We start from the raw sequence: 17,758 nt of genomic DNA, 5'->3' as shown, positions 1-17,758 counted from the left end.
TGGGTCTCACCACAGTGTGAAATGTTCCTGCAGGACCACAAACTCTTCCCCACCCTCCCTCCTGCTATCTTGGGCCGCTGAGCATCTCCTCTTCTGATTGCAGAGTGTGCAAACTGGTAGCCAAGAATCTCACCAAGGGGTTGGTTCTCAGTGTCTCACACATGGCATCCGCAGTGGTTTAACTGACGTGTCCCACATAGTCTCAAGCATTTGAATATTTGGTCCCCGGTTGGTGGCACTGTTTTGGAAGGCTTGGGGTGTGGCCTTATTGAAGAATGATGTAACCAGAGGTGGGCTTTGATAGTGTAAAGACTCTCACCATTTTGAGTTTGGTTTCTCTGATTCACGCATGGGTTCAAGATACAGCCATCACAGACTCCTAAGCCCTTTGGAACCATAAACCCAAGCAAAGGCATCCTTCTGTAAGTTGCCCTGGTCATGGCATTTTATGACAGCTATAGAGAAGTACTAATACAGTGTCCCCATGGTCACACTGCTGGCTGTCCCTGAGCATGCAAGGTGAAGGCCCCCTTGAAGGACAACCAAAAGCCCTGTTTCTCCCAAGGCAGTATCTACTCAGTGCCATGCCTGGTCCCTAGGGCCTTGTGCTACACAGTGAGAAAACTTTATTTATCAAAAGCAACACCAATTACACACCATAAGGGGGAAAAATCACCATTTTCCAGCCTTCCTATGGCAGAATTTGTTTTTAAAGCGATAATATTTATAGCTGGCTGTCAACACTAACTGTGGTGCTTAGGTTGCCTACAAAGGTCAAAGGCAACCTCCTGAGGAACCACGGCTGCCATAGGAGCAGACATGGAGCTAGTTAAGCTATCCCCTCCTCTCCTCCTCAGGGTCCTGCCCTGTTTGAGCTGAGGCATGAAGGAAACATGGCTTCCCTTGGCAGGTCTTCAAGGTAAAGGTCTGGAAAACCACACTGGGGACTCTGTTATACCATAGTGGTAGTGGACTGGGAGCCATGTTTTGTTTTGTCTGTACACAAGCACATGTGTATACAGGTTCTGAGTCTGCATCTTCAGACATGGGAGGGAATACATCAGGCTATTTGTGTTCAGTTCGCATGACTTCCTAACCCATCTTTGCATCATCAGGTTTACTCACCACAGTGAGATAGTCACTAAAGTTCCAGAAATTAGAACGTATTTTCACCAAAACTAGGCTAGTATCTCCAACTGGGTGGAAGAACTAGATAGGAAGCCTGAAGAGTCTCCCTGTGGGCTGCTAGGGTGGTTCATCAGATAAGGGTATGTGCTACCAAGACTGATGACCTGGGTTCAGTCTCTGAAACCCACATGGGAGAAGGAGAGACTCAATTCCCACCGAGTTGTCCTCTGACCTCCACAGGCTCCCGTGGCACATGAGTCCACACACATACAAACACACATTATACAACAAAGTAAATTAATAAGGTATGAAAATTAAATCTCTGCTCTTTCAGCCACCCTTCTGCCTGGCATTTCCATAGATTCCCCCAAAGGACCCTGAGAACCCAGGAGAGTGGAACCATCAATCACAAGATGGAAAAGCTCCTCCCAACACAATTCACATCCCACATCAATGGTCCCCAAGCCCCTGGCCCAGGGATAGAGACCAGGAATTGGGGAGGGGAGACTAAGTGAGCCAGACTGCCTTCAAATGCCACTTGGGGTACGCTAGCCAGCTGTACGCTCCAGCACAAGGAACACACATCGCTGGGCCTTAGTTTTCTTGTTTGCTTCACCAATCAATCAGGAGCCAGCAGGGAAACAGCATCTAGTGTCTTCAGCCACATTAAATGATCATGGTTAACAGAAAAGCCAGTGTGTGAACCTGGCCATTGGAACAATTAGCCACAGATTGCTGTCAAATGATAGAACATAAGACAGGAGTCCTTCACTTGCTGAACATCAGGGCCACCCCATCACACAGTAAGGTCATAGGATTCAGACAACCATGACCACCAGACACCTGATGGAGGAGTCATATTGACAGACACAAAGGCCCACCCCTGCCTGCCATCAGCTTCCCAGCATCGGGCTGAATGGGTCAGTTCCTCCGTATGCTCCACTCAGCAGTGAGTGGAGACATCTCCCAGTGGTCGATCCCAGCGTGAGCCTGGAGTCCTCTGCACTGAGGACCCCATGGTCACCATGAACTAACACAAAGTGGCTGCTGAGTCCAGCTGTCCATCCCTAGGAGTCTTGTCATAGAGCACGATCCCTAAATTAAGCAAAAGCTCATGCCCAAGCCCCATAACATCTTAACTCCAGCCTGACTCTTCCTGCCTCCTCCAGCCACGAGCAGCTCGTGTAGCCTCCACCTCGAGCTCAGATTCTAAACATCACCTCCTCTCCTGATGGGCACTGCTGCCATCTCCTGACTGGACTGCCCATCATTCCTGATCCCTGCCTTGTTGTGAACCATTACTTTAACTGGGCAAAGATGTGTTACATTTGTTTATACTGCAGAATATTGCGTTAACTGTGTGAAGGATGCGACATTTGTTTCTGCTACCTTAGTTTAACTATGTAAAGGTGTGTTACTCTTGTTTCTGCTGCGCTTGTTTAACTATGTAAAGATGTGTTGCTGTAGCCCCCTTGCCTGCCTAAGGCACCTGATTAGTCTAATAAAAAGCCGAATGGCCAATAGTCAGGCAGGAGAGGGATGGGTGGGACTGCAGGTCAGAGAGAATAAGTAGGAGGAGAAATCTAGGCTCTGGAGAGAACAAGGGAGATGCCCGTGGCCAGTCAGGCATCCGCCGGACAGACAGACACAGAGTAGGACACATAGAAAAAAAGGTAAAAAGCCCTAGGCAAATGGTAGATAAAGAGAAACAGGCTAATTTAAGTTAAAAGAGCTAGCCAGAAATGAGCCTAAGCTAGGCCAAGCATTCATTACTAATAATTCTGTGTCATGATTTTGGAGCTGGTTGGTGACCCAAAGAAAAAGCCTGGTATACTGTCTCCTTTGCCAACCAACAACAACTAGAGTTCGGATCCACTCATTTGGCCCTCAGGAGCATCTATAATAATAAACAATGTTGAAGATGCCCAGATCCCACTGGACCTAGGCATCTAATGATGGGATGCTCTCTCCATCCTTTGAGACCTTACCAGCCTGGAACCTGCTTTGGCCTCCAGAATATGGTGCCAGAGGCAGGCTTGTGCCAGATTCAAGCTTGTCCCTGTGGGGCCATGACTGTTCCTGCTCTCCTTAGTCCTCCATGCCATTGGTCAGACCTCATACGTTGCTGAGGGACAGAGGGCCAGGAGCTAAATAGGAGTTGAACGGCCATCAAAGCAGAGCAGTCTGGCCCAGCTGACTCCGGACATGAGCAGTAACCTTGGCTGGACAGTGAAGTCCTCCAGCCAAGCCCAGTCATGCTGAGAAGCAGTTTTACCCACCTGGATGGAAGAGCAACAATGAATGGCTAAACAATTCTTTGAAGCCACCAAGCCTGGGGACAGTCCATCACGTGGTGACACTATAACAGCAAGAAGTAGATTTGGCATCCCAAGACTCTGAGGACAAATCTAACTTCTCAGGCTCCCCACACTTCGACATGGGGGTGCTATCCCATTGATACTGACAAGGCCCTCCCTCACATCACTTGGAAACATCTCCCTCTGCGTGTGAAGGTTTCAAGCACATTCCTAAGATGCATCCCATCACCTTACCTACCCGTGAGTTTTTCTTCGGAACACCATCCCCGTGCAACACTGAGGGAGACTATGTGCCCCGCCAGCTTGCTATTACAGTGCATGAGTGATGGTCACTACCTGGTGGCATCTGGGAGTGGTCACATAGTACCCTCACAAGCCACGCAGGGTACTGAGAAATCTTGCTGTGTAGATCCCATGCAGAAACACCGCAATGGTTCTATCCCTTTGACAAGGACACTAGGGACCCAGCATTCTCCGACAGAAGTGGTAGATAAACACACAGTCTCTTCAAATAAGCTACTATCCCCAAAGGAAGAATGGACAGATGGTATCTCATGGGTTTTTAAGCAGCATGGACTTGGGGGATGGGAACATCACAGGCTCCCTTCTCCTGTCTCCACCATTAAGATGCTTTTGGATTCTCCCTGTGTGGTGGCAACCTGACCTGACCCTCTCCCCCCGACTTTTCCTGCTCATGGTTAGAAAGGGAAGCCTCAAGAACCACGTGCTGCCTTGGACTGTCCTTCCCCTAACATAATTCCCTGCCCTGGTGAGTTTTGGGGGTTTTGTTTTACATTTTCAAGGCAAGGTTTCTCTGTGTAGCTCTGATTGTCCTGGAACTCACTTTGTAGACCAGACTGGCACTGAACTTATTAGAGATCAGCCTGCCTTGACCTACCAGAGTACTGGGATTAAAGACATGTGCCACCACTGCCTGGCTCTGGTGAGTTTTTATTGTCAACTTAACCATGAGTCAAGATCTAAGCAGGAATATCAACCAAGGGATGGCCCATCTCAGGCCCTACACGATGAAATTGCCTTAATTGTTGATCAATATGGAAGAACCCAGCATACCACCCCTAGTCAGGTAGTCCTGGTTTGAATAAAGAAGCTAGCTAGCTGAATGCAATCCAAAAGAGTAAGCCGGTAAGCAGCATTCCTCCATGGTTCCTGCCCAGATTTCCCCAAAAGAGACTGTGACTGGAAGCATAAAATGAAATAAATCCTTTCCCCTCAAGTTTCTCTTGGTCATGGTGTTTATCACAGCTACAGAAACCAAAGTAGCATGCATGTGTGCACGTGTGCGTGCACACACACACACACACACAAAGAAGGGACAGTGATGCCAAAGAGTGCCCCATGGTGCTCAACCCACAATGCAGGTGGAAAATCTACTCCTGGCTCTAGGGTTTGCCATCCTTAATAAACTACAGCTCCTCTCTCCAAAGCGGTGGAATTTATGGAATGGTTCACATCCCTGTTTATATCCAGTCTCCCTGGGTACTTGGAGCCAATTTAGACTCTGGGAGAAGCCGTGTCTTCCTCAGGGGTTCTCTGCCATTTCATATATGTTTGCTTATATTATTGCTGTTGTTACTCTCGTTAGCATTCGTGTGTGTGCAGGTCTGTGGTGTATGGGTGAGGGTACACGCTTTTGTGGACGTGAGAGACAATCTTTGAGGGTCCTTTCCTTTTACCACATGGGTTATAAGAATCAAGCTCAAAAGCAATCTACAGATTCAACGCAATGCCCATCAAAATCCCAGCAAAATTCTTCACAGACGTCAAAAGAACAGTACTCAACTTCATATGGAAAAGCAAAAAACCCAGGATAGCCAAAACAATCCTGTACAATAAAAGAACTTCTGAAAACATCACAATCCCTGACTTCAAACTCTACTACAGAGCTACAGTACTGAAAACAGCATGGTATTGGCATAAGAACAGACAGGAGAACAAATGGAACCAAATAGAAGACCCGGATATCAATCCACACATCTTTGAATACCTGTTTTTTGACAAAGAAGCAAAAAAATATCAAATGGGAAAAAGAAAGCATATTTAACAAGTGCTGCTGGCATAACTGAATGTCAACATGTAGAAGAATGAAAATAGACCCATATCTATCACCATGCACAAAACTCAAGTCCAAATGGATCAAAGACCTCAACATAAAGCCAGCCACCCTGAACCTTATAGAAGAGAAAGTGGGAAGTACACTTAAACGCATTGGCACAGGAGACCACTTCCTAAATATAACCCCAGCAGCACAGACACTGAGAGAAACAATTAATAAACGGGACCTCCTGAAACTGAAAAGCTTCTGTAAAGCAAAGGACATGGTCAACAAGACAAAACAACAGCCTACAGAATGAGAAAAGATCATCACTGACCCCACATCAGACAGAGGTCTGATTTCCAAAATATACAAAGAACTCAAGAAATTGGTCACCAAAAGAACACATAATTTAATAATAAAAAAAATGGAGTACAGACCTAAACAGAGAACTCTCAACATAGGAATCTAAAATGACTGAAAGACACTTAAGGAAATGTTCAACATTCTTAGTCATCAGAGAAATGCAAACAACTCTAAGATTCCATCTAACACCTGTAAAACTGGCCTATCTCAGTACGGCCAGCATTTGGTGTGAGATAATTCCTTGCTATTGAGTCCTGGCCTGTAGGACAGGAGGTTTGGCATACCACTAGTGGGTCCCTTTCCTATACCAAACAACGTGCCTCTGGCATCACCAAGTGACTCCTGGGTCTTCCAAGAATGACCAATTTAAACTGCCCCTCCAGATCACTTTCATGCGTGAGCTCCAGATAGCCAGGATTCAAGGCTTACCCTCCATCCGCTCTACCAAACACTTTCTTTGTTACAAAAAAGAGGTGAGCCAGGGGGTGGGCAGCTTATGTCCTGAAGAGTGCTCACTAGGTAGAGATAGCAGCTTAGAGATTGACATGGTACTCTTCTCTCATCAGAACCTTCTGAACTGGAAGCCCACAGAGAAGCCAGCTGCCCAGAGGAGCCTGGGTATGTCTCCATCCAAGTGCTGTGTAGGCATACATTCCTTGTGAGACTCCAAATGAATTAGCATTGGTTCAAAGTGCTGCTCGATTTGAAGTGTGGCTGTGAGGGCCACACCAGGAAAAAAAATCAAATGACCAAAAGGCCAGTAGGGTTGGAGATGATCCACCCTTTGTTTCTGACTTAGGGTTTCTATTGCTGCGTCAAAACACCGTGATCAAAAAGCAAGTTGGGGAGGAAAGGGTTTATTCAGCTTATACTTCCATATTACTGTTCATTATCAAAAGAAGTCAGGACAGGAACTTAAACAGGGCAGGAATCTAGAGGCAGGAGCTGATGCAGAGGCCATGGAGGGGTGCTGCATACTGGCTTGCTCCTCATGGCTTGCTCAGCCTGCTTTCTTATAGACCCCAGGACCACCAGCCCAGGGATAGCATCACCTATAATGGGTTAGGCCCTCCCCCATCAATCCCTGCTTAAGAAAATGCCTACATCTGGATCTTATGGAGGCATTTTCTCAATGAGGTTCTCTTTCAGGTGACTATATTGACAAAACTAGCCAGCACAGTATCCTTCTAACATCTAGTGGTTAATACCTTTTGAACATCACAGAAGCAACAACAACAACAACAAAAAACTAAAAAATGCATTCAGTGTCGTTCTGCAACAACAGCATAGCCATCTGTTCATTATTTGCAGAGGGCTCTGCCCACATCAGGCATTTGTAGGCAGCACTTGATTGGTCTGATCCACATCAATAGAAGGGATGGTGCTGTTCTAACCATGGCAACAGCAGTTACAGACCCTCCATTATAAACCTCTGAGAACAATAGGAACCTCACGGAGATTAGGAACCTGGTCTTGGCTAAAGCATTCCCATTTCCACCTCCATGGTGCTGAGTTGTATTTAGCAACCTCAGAGAAGGAACACACAGTCGGGATGGCTTTCAGAAAACATGGTCTCCCACCAGTGACAGAGTCAATGTGGTCCCAAGAGTCCTCAGTTTTGGAGAGGTTTTCTGAGCCTCTAGGAGAGTACTCACCATCCCCGTTCCACCCCACCCCATTGCTGCCTGCAGAAGGGTCGTCATGAAGCCTTCCTACCTTCAGGACCTGTTCCAAGTTCTCCAGTTTGACTTGGAGCTGGCGTTTCTTCTGCACAGTGAATTGAGCTCTCCTCTCAGGTCACCAGGGAGAGCCAGGCATGTTCAGCCTTCACCTGTGAGCAGAAGGACAGAAGACATGGAGGCCATTAAGGTCAGCCCAGAATGGGAGAGGTATCATGCTGGTCCCCTCCAGTACCTGTGCAGGCTCCTCTGGAGCGGTAAAGAGCCTTGAGTTTTTCTGGACAGACTGCCTGGCTGGTTCAAACAAGTCAGGGCCATGAGGCACCCAGAGGTGACAAACCCTCCTGCCCCCTCACACCTTCACCACACCCAGAATGATTGGTTCCAACTTGGAATAAGACCCACTCCTGGTACATGGGCAACACTCTATTCCCTAGATATAGTCGCTGGCTGGGGAAGTCTTGTGACCCTCGTGTAAGGCCCTGATAAAAAGGAGAATCTCTTCTCAGGGGGCCTTGGAAATTGAGAAGAAGGGCTAGAACTACTATGTCATTTGCCACCATAAGGGAAGAACTGGTCTTTGGTGAAGTCAATGAAGACACAGGGCCAAGACACTCAGAGGGAAAAGGCTTGAACACCTAGATCCAGCTGTACCTGAAGCTGTTTATCCTTCTATCAAAGGTACTGAGGTCAATTGGAATCATTTTCTGCCCCTGATATCATGAGAATCCTAATAGATAAGAATGTGCTAATTCTACAAGTACTAATTTTGTCTAAAACCTTTACCCAGTCAGTGATGAAATGGATGGAAATGGCATGTACACACACACACACACACACACACACACACACACAGGCACACACACCCTTTTCTGTCTCTCTTATTGTTTCTACAAAGCATGTCGGGGCATGCTACTGATGAGAAAGGTCCCTGAACTGAGCTCCTAGTAACTCTTAGGGGGAAACAACATATTCCAAACCAGAGGCAGACTTCTAGCTTCCTTCCCAAACATTGGAACAGACTTTTGCAAAGCTCTGTTTCCCATCTCCAAAGTCCCTGTCATCTCAGAGATCTCGTGAACTATGAGGCTTTTCTCTGCTAGACAATTCCCCTGACTCCAGGAAAAAGGGGGCAGGCCTGTGACACTCCTGGTGGCTACAGGGGCTGCTACTGGGGGTCATGGGGATGTCTGGTATGCAGGAGCTCACGCAAGTCATCTTGTCACTGCCGGAGGCCTCTGGCAACAGTCTCGGAAGAAGATGTCGTCATCTATTTCAGTTAAATGCTCCTCACTCTTGAACCTCAACCCCAGGGCACAGGTTTGCTGGAAATTGCCATGTCTTATGTTCCCACTTGCCAAGAGAGTAAAAGGGGGTGGGGTGGGGGAGGGGGCTCTGAGCACTCAGAACTTAGTCTCATTTGGAGCCCAGTACAGCTTCATGAAATGTTTTCAAGCCCAGCCTCTCCCTGCTAAAAACTTCCTGGGGTTGCTATAGAAATCAAAATAAAATCCAAACTCCCCAGGAGTTGGAGCTTCTACAAGATCTCCCTCTCTTCTGCTGGTTCTGGCCTGGGCTGTCACATGCTGAGGACACCCTGGTCTCTGCTCCCTAAACAAATCAAGTCCATTCCTACCTCTGATCTTTTGCACTTAGGGACTCCACTGCCTGTCAAGATGTACCCACCCATCCTGCACCATCCCCACCCGGGTCCAGCCCTGTTATGGAGCAGAACACCTCGGGCAGACTTCTCTGCCCACAGAAGGTAACGAAAGCCTCATTCAACCACCTGCCTCCACCCACTCCCAATTTGCCACACTCCTTTTCTCCAGGCCTTTGCAGTGTGGGTGACGATCCTGCACTGAAGCTGGCTCCTGTTGAATGTCATTGGAACTGTCCCCAGAAAGCACCCTGTGCTGCTTCAGCCTGTTCCCAGACAGCATCCTCTGTCAGACCTTGTGGGGTCAGTTATCCAAAGTCTTATACTGATGGAGACACAGCCTACTGCCCAGGTGGGGTCCAGCCCTCAGGTAGCGTCCGACCCAGCCTCATCCCTATTGCTCTGTGTCTGAAGGCTGTAACCCCAACTTCCAGTATACTCCCACCCCATAGCTATCGACCCTGTCTTGTAAGCCCCCATTCTTCATAAGGACCCTGACTCAGTCTCCCCCATTGCTTTATCAAGGGATGGTACTCGGCTTCACCCAACAGCTAGGACTCAAATCCATGTGACACAAGCCCCAGTAACACTGAGCCCAGTGACAATGACTATCTGAACCTAAAACCATGTGAGAAAGGCTTTGACGGGTCTTCTTCCAGCCACACTAAGGATACAGTGCTCAGAGTGGGGAAGAACACCCTGGGACAGTGTTGCAGAAGCCACTACCCATGCAGGGCAGAGCAGATCAGGACTTGTATTCAGGTCCCCCCATAGTTGTTAGCCGCCCCCAGGACACTCCTCTCAAGCATCCATGAACACTGCCTTAGTCAGAGACCTGACTCCAATTTCTGCTGGGTAAAGAGGGGGAGGGGCACTGGAGCGGACAGGCCAGAGAAGGACCCTGTCGGTGGCCATTGGTTTCACTGGAGAAACACAGACCCATTACCTCTACATGCAAGCCCTCTTAACCCTGCTGCCACCTCAGGGCCCAGTGAGTAGAAGGGGCCCGACTGGCAAGAGTCCAGGACACACCAGGAACCTAGTACTTTGGCACACAGGTCCCAGCAGAGCCCAGCACATGTGGGGAGGTGAGGAGGGAGGGAAAAACATATGTGTGTCTAAACAGAGGTGTGGGGCTCACAATCCGCATTCCTAGGACCATAGAGCACCTCTTAAAACACCCCACATTGCCGTCGGAGACATACTTGGCCTAGAATGTTCTCCTGGGAACTAAGCCAAGGTACATCCTGCAAGAGAGGAGTACTCAAAGCAACAAGGCACCCCAGGACAAACAGTACAGGATCCAAATGGACAAAGGATGAGGCCATGCTGCTCTCCTTTTTCCCAAGCATAAAGATGAGTTGAGGTCCCTGCATGCATGCAAGTATCTCTGGAATAAAATGGGAAATAAAAGCAGGGGCACTTTCCTTTGCTTAGCCTACCAAATCCTAAATCTATGTGTCGTCCCCACAAACCTCCACAACGTTCTCAATTAAACTAATGCCAATATTTTTTATACTGGCATTCTGTAATTGGGTGTGGACTCTGCCAACAGGGTCACCAGATTTACAGATGGCAGCTCAGAAGTCCTTGGGCTATAGATTAACTGATACAACCCCCTGCTTGGGGACTTGGCACCTCCAGGCTTGTGTGCTGCCCCGTCAGGCAGACAAGGCTCACTCGGCAACACTAGCCACCAGGTATCTGCTAGAACATTTCCAGTTCACAGCTGATTCGAGAGGGAGCCACAAGGTGCCTGGCAGGGAGGAGCCCACAACACTTAGCCATAGCTTCTGGAAGCAAATGAAGCCTCCAACCTCAAACTGCTACAGGACAGCTGTCCTGCCTGGGGGCAGCTCCCAGCTCTGTCTAGCTCAGCCAAGGAAGAAACTAGAATTAGTTTGTGAGATCAGTACACAGGTGACTTTGCAAAGCCTCGGGGTATTGGGGACATTTTCTGTACTGCGTCCCAGATTTCCAGGCTCGACGCTCCTCCACAAGGCTGTCCGCCAGAGGGACTTTGGTGCAGTATTTAATAGTCTGGACCACATCTGGATCTCAGAATCTACCAGCTCTGCTCAAGCTTAGGAAGAATGAGGCCACACTTCTCCTCTCTTCCATAATTAATGCTGCTTTCTTCATGGGGGCTACGAAAAACAGATTGCAACTCCAGGCAAGAATGGAAAAAGGAAAGAGCAGACCCTGAAGGCTTCCCCGGAGCCGGGTTTGTATTGACAAGCCCCTGCCTACTGTGGATCAGATGTAGCATTCACCATTGTCGTGGGACTTCCCAGCTACTTGAGGACACAAGATGCTGAGCCCACGGGCAAGCTGATGAGCTGCTGTCTCCTGTGGAAGGCTCTAAGCCTGCAACCTAGCTCACTCAGAACTGGGAAGAGAACAGAGCCCAGGCAGGCTGGCAAGGGGGTGGGACAGAGCTGGGAACATCTCTGCCAGCCTGTTGTTCCTGTCTGGGCCCCGTGAGTCACCAGGCTCCTCTGACATCCCTACAAAGCAGGAGGGAAACAGTCTCTTTCGGCACCTAGAAGCTTACTCAAAGGTCTATTTTTTACACACATAATTTTAATTATGTGTATATGTGTCTGTCTGTGTGTGAGGATGTATACATGAGTGCAGGTCCCCCAGATCCCAGAGGTATCAGATATCCCTTAGAAACTGGAGGGACAAATGTTTTTATGGGTGCTGGGAACGGAACTCGGATCCTCTACAAGAGCATTAAGTATTTTTAACTTCTGAGCCATCTTCCCAGGTCCCTGACAGCCTGTTTCAAAGGGAATGCTAGGAAGGTGCCCATAAGTGACCGGCCTTAAGGAAAACACGAAGCTGAACCAAGTCCTACCCTTCAGAAATAGGGTTGTCAAGGGCATCCCAGAGGCTGGGAAAATAGGCTGCTTCGGAGCCAAGACTGCACCTGCTTCTGGGGGAGTATTGTCTTGACCAGAAACCCACAGAACCTCCCACCAAGGGGGGGTGACTTGAAAAGGAGGAATAAAGCTAGCCCATGGGCCAGCTCCCCACCAACTCCCCACCAGCCCTGTCATTCTGTATACAGAGCTTAAAACAAATGTCACCATCAATTGATGTCATTCTTGGGCTGAGCAGGTCACTGAGGCTTCTCCTGTGTGTATCCTTGGTGTGTGTGTGTGTGTGTGCCTGAAGTTCTTAATCTTCCCCCAGAGTTGCTTTGAAAGAAGAGAAGCTGATGGGAGCAGGGGAAAGGGCACTAACAGGAAAGCACATTCATTTTTAAAATGTGATTAAAATATCCATGACATCGCCTCAACTATTTTCAAGTCCAGTGATACTAAATAAGCCTGCTCCCTGACCCCATGACTGCCACACGTGTCTAGAACTCTGTCCCCTTGAACAATGACTCCCAACCTCTGCTCCCTTGGTCCCAGGCACCCACCACTCCAATTTAGGTCTCACATTTGGCTATTCCAGGGACCTTGTTTAAGTACAATCAAAATCAGGCCTGTAGTCGCAGCTATTCAAGAAACTTAGTCGGGGGTTGATAGTTCAAAGCCTGCCTGGTGACAGAGCAAGGACAAGACCACCTTGGATGACTTGAGAATCTGTCTCAAGATGAAAGCAAAAAGAGGGCAGGTGGTGTGGTTCCGTAGTAGAAGCTTGTCTGGCATGCATAAGGTCCTTGCCCCCCCACCAGCCCTGCCCAACTTCAAATAAACAAACAAAAAGTTCAATTGTTCAGTATCCATCATTTTGTTGCCGGCCTCCCCTGATGTCCCCCAGGTCCACCCATGCCCTAGCTCATATTAGAATGGCTTCTCATTATAGAGAGAGCCCAGCCAGGCTGGTGTGGGGGTGGGAAAGGCCTGGGCACACCCCTGCCAGTGTGCTGTTACCATCTGTACCCTGTGAGTCACCAGGCTCCTCTGACACCCCTACAAAGCGGGGGAGGGGAGGTACACTCACTCAGAACCTCACAGCCTGTTTAAAAGAGCAGGAAGAGCCGGCAGCAGAAGCAGACGTTTCTGGTCTTTAGGAAGAGTCAAGCCGGGGTACCTGTGGGCTCCTTGTGTGTCTGTTTATCATCAGGGGACACATGGGTACCTTTCAGCTTTGGGTCACTGTACGTTCATACTATGGACACACAAACACAGGTCCGGTGCCCCGCTTTCGATGTCTTTGACCACACACCCTGTGACAGTGTGAACTGTCAACTTGACAGAATCTAGACTCGCCAGGGAGATGGGCGAGCACACCTATGGGGGAGGAGGGTGAATCTGATTTAGTTAACTGATAATCTCGATTGTAGCTGGGACTATACTCTCTGGGCATATCCTAGTCTATGTAAGATGGAGAGAGTGAGCTGGACCCCAGCATGCCGTCATCCCCTGCTCTCTGCTTCCTGACTATGGATGCGATGTGACAACTGCCTCAGACGCCTGCCCCTGGTCCTCTGCAATGGTGGACCATAAAATAAAGTTGATTTGGTCAGAGTATTTTACCACCGCATCAGTTAGAGGAACTAGCACGGACTCCAAGTGGAGTGGCTGGATCGCACATCATCCTAGCTAAATTCTGGAGGGACGTCCAGCCTACTTTCCCCACTGGCTGCCTAGCGCCCGCCAGCAATGTACAGGGATCCCTACTCTCTTTGACACTGCAATTTCTTGACAGAGAAAAAGACCCTCTCATTTTTAAGATTTTATTTTTTAATTATATGTTTACAAGTTGGGAGGCTGAGCATGTGAGTGCAATGACCATCGTGGCCAGAAGGGGGCGATAGGAGCTCTGGAGCTGGAGTAACAGGCTGTGAGCGAGACAACAGCGGTGCTGAGAATCAAATGCAGGTCCTCACTGAGTTCACACTCTTTAATCACTGAGCCATCTCTCTGCTCCCAAAATTGATTTTTTTTCTTTTGAAGGTCTTTTACATACAAGTGCTCTATCCTTAACCCAAAAAAACATGTTTTCAAAAACATGCTAAGTAGAAAAGCTGGAGCACAGGTGCCAACTGGTTAGGGTCTAGCTATGCCTTGTCATACAGCTGGGTGAAACTGTGATGTCAGCAGCTCAAACCATCCACTCAGGGCTGGGGGTATGGCTCCTGGGGGTGTGGCTCCATGGTAGAGCCCTGGCCTAGCATGCACAAGACTCAGTTTCCCAAACTAAAAAGAATTTTTCCACTGGGACGGGCTTGTCACTCTAGATCTCAAAAGGCTAAAGCAGGGGGACAAAAAGTTCTAGAACCATCTGATATACATAGAAATACATTCTCTAAATGTCAAAAACCCAAGTGCTAATCCACTACTCAGCTAATCCTGAAGGGATCTCTGCACTCCACAGGCTGGAGGCTCAGCAGTGGTGGTGACAGTAAAGACCAGACCAGTGGGGACGGACAGACAGACAGACAGACAGACAGAGCAGAGAAGATAGGCCAGAATGAGAGAGGACTGACAGACTAAATGATATAGAAACCAGGTTCCATAGAAGGAGAGGTGAGGTGAGGCGAGCCTTCAGAGTGGCGTGGACAGGAAGCTTCACAGGAAGGCTTTGGGGCTTCAGTGGCTGGAACTTTGGGAAGAGGAGGAGGCAGGGCATTCTGAAACCAGAAACTATTTGGAGCTGAGACCAGACTGAGGTTCCAAGTTGCAAAAAAGTTGGGGTGGCTGAAGCTTGGTAAGTGAGGTGGGAGTGACAGATACCAAGGTCACACAAGGTCACCAGAACTCCATGTATTTATGGGAGCCATGGGAGGGTGTGCATTGAAGAAGCCAAGATCACTCCATCTGCTATGGGGATTACAACAGGATGGCAAGCTGGGAGGTAGAGAGCCTAAATAAGAAACCATTTTTGCCTCTGGGTAAGCAAAAAAAGAGTAGTCCGGCATGGATGCCAGCAGCTATGGAAGCCGGGTGGAGAGCTAGGACCTGGCCAGCATCCCCACAGCGTAGCGGACCAGGCATGATTCAGGATGGATGGTCACCCTCCAGTTTGGGTCCCTGACTTCGTAGCTGGTAGATGTCTAGTTAGAGGTTCATGCTCGAGAGATGCTGTTGGGTGATGCAGCAGGCTTTGGTCTTGGGCCAGTTCGGCTGGGTAGAATCTGTGCGTTCACCCCGCATGCCCTCCCTTCCCTGTGGCTCCTCCTGGATCCTCTTGAGATATCCCAAAGTGGGCTAATAGAGGCATTGTTACCTACCTGGTCATGGTGCTGGGCCCTCGAGGGAGGGAAGCCTCTTTCCAGGGGCCTCAGATGATGCTCCCTCTGCACATCAGCCTTCAGTTCACCATTCTGGAAAAGAAGGAAAGGGCATGGTGAGCTAAAGATGGGCCTGAGGACATGAAGTTCTGGTTTAGAGACTAGAGCTAGGCTTGGTGCTGACTCTGAAGCCTCAGCCAGGAGGAACCCCATCTTTCCTTTTCTAAGCCATGCATATGCCAGTTGCAGAATGGGACTGGCGACCTGTACTGTGATGTCATGTGAATATTGAGCTGCTTTTGGTACTAAGGAGGTAAAGCTCTGTCATCCAGTCTTCTAGTAGCTACAGAAAGGTCGCCCTATGAAATTCCATTCCACTGGGTTCAGTGGCTGCAGTTGTATGGCTAGAGGGGAAAACAACAGGCTGTCTAATTCAAGGCAGGAGACACGATGCCAAGACAGCGCTAGGCGAAGAGAAAGGCATGTCACCTCCTTTTCCTGCTATTGCGGTGTTTACAAATCAGTCCAGTCATGAAGCACTCAGGGGCCACTTACGACCTCAGTTCCCATGGCAAGGAGTCAGCCACAGAAAGAGGTCATGGGAAATAACCCATAGACCAGCCAAGAAAGAGCTGAGTCCTGGGCAGGGATGTCTGATCAGTGACAGATAGGAAGGAATGAGGGAGGAAGCCAGGTTAAACCTGAGTGGGCTCCGTGGCTGAGTGTGTCCCTATAAGCACATGGCCCACCCTCAAAGAAGCCAGAGTTGATATAGGAAGGGGTGCTGTGGCTGTGATCTCAAGGCGGCTGCTTAAGTCACATAGGCTCTGGTGTCCCCTGTGGGAGCAGAGCACACATGCAGTTCTGATGCGTGGCCATTGAAACACCTGGGGACAACTTAGCAAGTGCTCAGCACTCACCTTATCCTATCAAACCCTTAGACTGCGAGATGTACCCTAAAAGGCTTCATAGGCAACACCATAGGCATCAGGGCTGTCTGCTCAGGAAAATCAGTATCACTCTAGTCACACCGAGACCCTCTGAAGTTTAAGCTGCTCTAATTCACAAGCCCTGTTTAAGAAATGCCAAATTAAGACCATTCTGTGCAATATATATATATATGTATGTATGTATATGTGTGTGTATATATATATATATATATATATATATATATATATATATATATGAGCATAAGGCTTCTATAATGTGTGGGCTTGCAGCCGCAACACGACAAATCTATCTGTACCAGGCAGTGAGGGTGACAACCAAGCTGAGGATCCACAGAAGGACACGTCAGCGAGGACTGGGGATTTGACACACTCTGATATAGGGTTTCCACAGACTGAGGTCCCGGACACCCCTGTCACTTAAGTGCATGCGGCTCTCCTCTGTGTCAGAATGGGACCCCTGTGGAGGTGGATTTCACTGGCTGCTGACCGCATTGGAGGGCTCAGCAATTAAGTTCAGCTACACACGCCCACAGCCTCGAGATGGGGAGAGTGTGACTCACTTATTGTCACGACTATGTTGAGGAGTGATTCGGGGAACAGGGTCCCTCCTTCCCAGTCTCTTCTGGCCTGGAATAGCATTGCAAAAACAGGCAATCTGGCTTGCGCAGACTTCCTTGCTGCCTCAGAGAGCTAAATCTGTACATATGTGTTTACGCATATGTGTACTTGTAGGTAGAAGCCGGAGGATGACTGCAACTGTCACACATCAGACATTATCAGCTTGCTTTTTCTGAGGCACCATCTCTCACTAAACTGGAGTTTGCTAACGGTCTGGGATGGCCAGCAAAACTAAAGGACCCTTCTGTCTCTACCCCTCTAGAGTATGTAGCTGGCTTTTTTAAAATGCAGGTTCTGGGAATCGAACTCGGATCCTCACCCTTGTACAGCAAACACTCTACCCACTGAGCCATCTGCCTAACCCTCAGACCGCTAACTCTTAAAGCGATGCATGTAGTTGCAGCCAAAGCCCAGGAAAGGGACAGGGCTCAGGACCACCAGAGTGAGGATGCATAAGAGAGAGCACAGTCACGTGAGACAGTGCGTATGTGAAATCCCAGGGTCTACACTGCACACAGGAAACCACCATCTCCTTACACCCTGCAGATGGGCACACAGCTATGGGTAGCTCCAGGCAAGTGACCAGATGGTCCTAGGACCAACTTGAGATCTCCTGGGAATGCAATCCTGAAGTCTTGGGCCAAAGCAGAAAGTCTAGTAAATAAGTTTTTCTCAAACATTCAATATTCACTGATACAATAACTTGGGAAATCCTGAATTGATTTTTTTGAAGTGTCAAGCAGAATTAAGGACAAAAAAAGGAAATTCCAATGAGGGTAAGGGAGTGAGGTAA

General features: G+C 48.6%; 1 protein-coding gene across 9 annotated transcripts in view; it reads right to left on the bottom strand.

The window, feature by feature from the left end:
* Rimbp2 (RIMS binding protein 2) overlaps positions 1 to 17,758 on the bottom strand; it is a 194,644-nt gene that overhangs the window by 75,664 nt on the left and 101,222 nt on the right. For all 9 annotated transcript variants that reach the window (XM_057763612.1, XM_057763618.1, XM_057763614.1 and 6 more), the window contains 2 exons: positions 15,398 to 15,490; positions 7,585 to 7,699 (listed from right to left, as the gene is read on the bottom strand). The gene's annotated coding sequence lies outside the window, so the exon portion shown is untranslated. The remainder of the gene's footprint in view (positions 1 to 7,584; positions 7,700 to 15,397; positions 15,491 to 17,758) is intronic.

The sequence above is a fragment of the Chionomys nivalis genome, chromosome 3 (genome assembly GCF_950005125.1).
Source record: "Chionomys nivalis chromosome 3, mChiNiv1.1, whole genome shotgun sequence".
NCBI lineage: Eukaryota > Metazoa > Chordata > Mammalia > Rodentia > Cricetidae > Chionomys > Chionomys nivalis.
This window is presented reverse-complemented; position numbering and strand designations above follow the sequence as displayed.